Source organism: Crinia signifera, chromosome 1 (genome assembly GCF_055691185.1).
Source record: "Crinia signifera chromosome 1, ASM5569118v1, whole genome shotgun sequence".
NCBI classification, from domain to species: Eukaryota; Metazoa; Chordata; class Amphibia; order Anura; family Myobatrachidae; genus Crinia; species Crinia signifera.
The window spans coordinates 417,366,599-417,369,985 of NC_139217.1; the positions used below are offsets into that span (position 1 = coordinate 417,366,599).

At 39.7% G+C, this 3,387-nt stretch overlaps 1 pseudogene; it reads left to right on the forward strand.

Annotated features, from left to right (window-relative positions):
* The first annotated feature begins 1,932 nt into the window (after positions 1–1,932).
* Positions 1,933–2,051, forward strand: LOC146040606 (5S ribosomal RNA; annotated as a pseudogene).
* Positions 2,052–3,387: the final 1,336 nt, after the last annotated feature.

The following is a 3,387-nucleotide window of genomic DNA, read 5'->3' on the forward strand; positions in this document are numbered from 1 at the left end:
GATACATCGGTCCCCCCACAATCCACATCACTGTCACAATCAAAGGCTCGATAATTATCTATTTATTCAACAAATTCTAAATCTATATATTTATTTCTTCTATGTAAACTGTCCCCAACCTACCACGATACACAGTGCACTTAACAAAATGTCCAATCTAGTCACAGTGCACGCATCGATAATCAAGCTACCTATCACCTCACGCCAAGGTCACCATCGAAAGCCCGAACCATAATCAAAGTTCCAGCTATCCATTTATGATATTTCACATGAGCAGCTATGGTTCAATCATGTTTCTCTCTATGCCTTATGCCTATTGTCGAATCAGGTCCATCTATGTTTCTGTTTTCTGTCTGAACATTGCTAACCTCTGCACATCTCCCATAATGATTATACCCCTCCCTCCACAATGTCAACCAGGGCATCTTAGAATAATCCAAATCTCAACATATCTCCTCTAGGTTAAGAGTCTGTCCTTTCTCCTCAACTGTAGTATGTCACCAATACTAATATGAATGAACCATATAAAAAAACCAAATAATAAATAATTAAAAATTAAAAATTAAAAATCAATAAATCTCAAAAAAACTTAAAAACACTAAATAACTATTAATAAAAATTAATAAAATAAAAATTATTTAAAAAATTTACAAACTAAAATATCAAAATATTAAGTATAGAATAAACTACCATAATCACAAAAAGCATGCAATTCTCCGCTGGAATCTACCAGAATAAACATTCTTTTAAAAGCGATAACCAGCTTAAATTGTAAAATCTGTGATGAATCTACAATCACAGACACCAGCAAACAGCCCATTGGCTGTCAAAACTGTCAATCAGAGACTATCTAATACCATTGGTCAGGAATCAGAATAAAGGGCAGTTGCCCTCAAACAAGATGGCGCTGCATGAAGAAGCCAAGGAGGCGAAACACGTGTTCAAGCAGGCGCCCCACGTTACCCCCACTCGAGCAAGACGGACCTGGCTCTCCCTTCCCAATCCCCCTGCATACAGCCGACTTCCAAACCGCAAGTACGCATCCTGACGCCCGCCGCGAGGTACGGCGGTACCTGAAGTGACCACAAGCCAATGCTGGCATTTACACAGCAATCAGGACGCATCGCCGCACTTCCCCAGCCGCATCTCGGCTACGGACAGCCTTTACCATCCCAGCTATCGGGCTCTCTGGATCCTTCCCCCCAGCCGGCACGCTAGGGGATAAGGTACAGGAGTTGCCACAGTCTGGATTTTCAGCTGTGGTACACTCCTCTAACGAACGCTAGTATCATACTTGTATATTCTTATGTGTTTAACGCCAGGCTCTCTTAGCTGCTTAAATTGACTATATCTGACAGCTGCTTAAATTGACTATATTTGACACCTATTGCATCAGTCGTTATATCCAGGTTTACCTTTATTTTGAGTGATTAGGCTGCAGTGTTCAAATACCTGCACCCAGCCATCAATTACCAGCAAGTCACTGTGCCTCTGAAGGATCAAAGCTCATCCACATTGCACTTAGGATACACTGTGACTTAATGTCAGATTTTCAAACAAAATGTATCAATACCTTTGACTAATCCTTTGCAGTTATAACCAAACCATGTGTATATGGTAACAATAATTGTATGACATAGACACTGGAACCAAAGCTGTATAAATAATCTAGCTATTGCAAACCTGTCATATGATACCTACTCAGTACATCCAGCTTATTATTATTATTATTATTTTTTATTTATTTTTTCCTTACTACTTGCCGCGAATGACCCATCTGTAAACTGTACGCTTATGGTACCTGATGCAGCTGTGTGACATATACTCAAATCTTTTGCCTTTTTGTCCCAAATTATTTGGGTTTATTTCCGGTTTTTGGATGTTATCCAGCAGTTAACCTGGGCTGTTGGGTCGTGACATAATTCACATTAAATATACCACCATACCTCACTGGTGTGCCCAAACCCGTCTCGAACTTGGAAGCCAAGCAGTGAAGGGCCAGGGCAGTATCCAGGTGGGTGACCCCTGGAGAAGTCCAGGTGTGGTACTATACCTAGGTATCCCAGTCAACAGACAGACAGCACAGGAGCCGCCTACTGCTCGATTTCAAAAATAATAAATTTTGTCGGCCAATACAGGCATTAATTGTACCTTTTTTTAGCTCACCTATAGAGCCACCCAGTAACGTGGGGTCGCTGACACCCCAACCTGTGTAACAGTTTGGGGCAACTAACTCATTTTTGCCACCTTTAGGTCACTCTGGTTATTATACCTTTGATGATCACATGCAACAAATGATAAATTATACGTGTGGTAAAACTTTAAAAATTGATATTTATATCAGTAATTATTATACATTAGTACCACACAACAAAAACAAACAAGAGACTCAGAACAATTTTTATTGTACTCATGCGTCATGCCATTATATCTTAACAAGTCCACATTAAAAGTTATGTCTTAAATATTAATTAATATACTTTACATTTTCAAAGAGTGCGCCCAAAAAGCGTTTACTTTCTTTTGTTTTGCCCCTTGCAAATACAAAACTAACCCACCCTCAGTTATTGTTACTGAACGCTGGGCGCACCACCAACCATATAACCACCGGCATTTTAGTTTATGTGGTTTCTTATGTTGGTTACAATAAATTGGTTTAAATAATATCAATTTAATAATTGTTTCAGCTGTGCGGGTCCTTTCCCACTTCTTCCTTGCACCAAATCATACTGAGGTCTATCTCAGCTCCAAGGATCCAGCACGCAATTTCAGTATTCGCACAGAAAAAGTTGGACTTGTACGTTAACCCCAAGATATTAGATCTTCTTTTTCCTAAGGACCATCTCAATTACCCAAGTCAATGTCTAATTTCAGTCTCAAACAAGAACTACAACAGAAGAGGAGAACGGACAACCTAGACAGCATTTTTCCCAATAGCCTGAACGACACCATACCAGATTCCAATTGGACTGATGACCTCAGTAAACTTAAGTATACCCTACAACGCCAAATCAGAACAAACTGGGACCTTACCAGTCTCGAGAATTATTGTAGACTCAAGATCACACCACGAGGACTTCGCCCTAGGACATTCCCAGCTTTTGAGCTTTGCACTGAGAACCTAAAACGAGAGTGGGAGAACAGTCTATTGAAATGCTCTCAGGAGCTGATGAGCATTCTAATTCAACATAATAACCTAACTTTGGAAGCAATCTCCAAGGAAATAGAAATCCTAGGTAAAAAACTTGAACCTTGGGAACAAACCCCGGCATTCCAACTAAATTTTGAAAAAAACAAAAAGGATCTGGAAGACTACGAAAAAACTATAATTGAGAGAAAGAAAACCAAGTTTCAAAGAGATCAAATAGACTTCCAATCAGGCCGTGT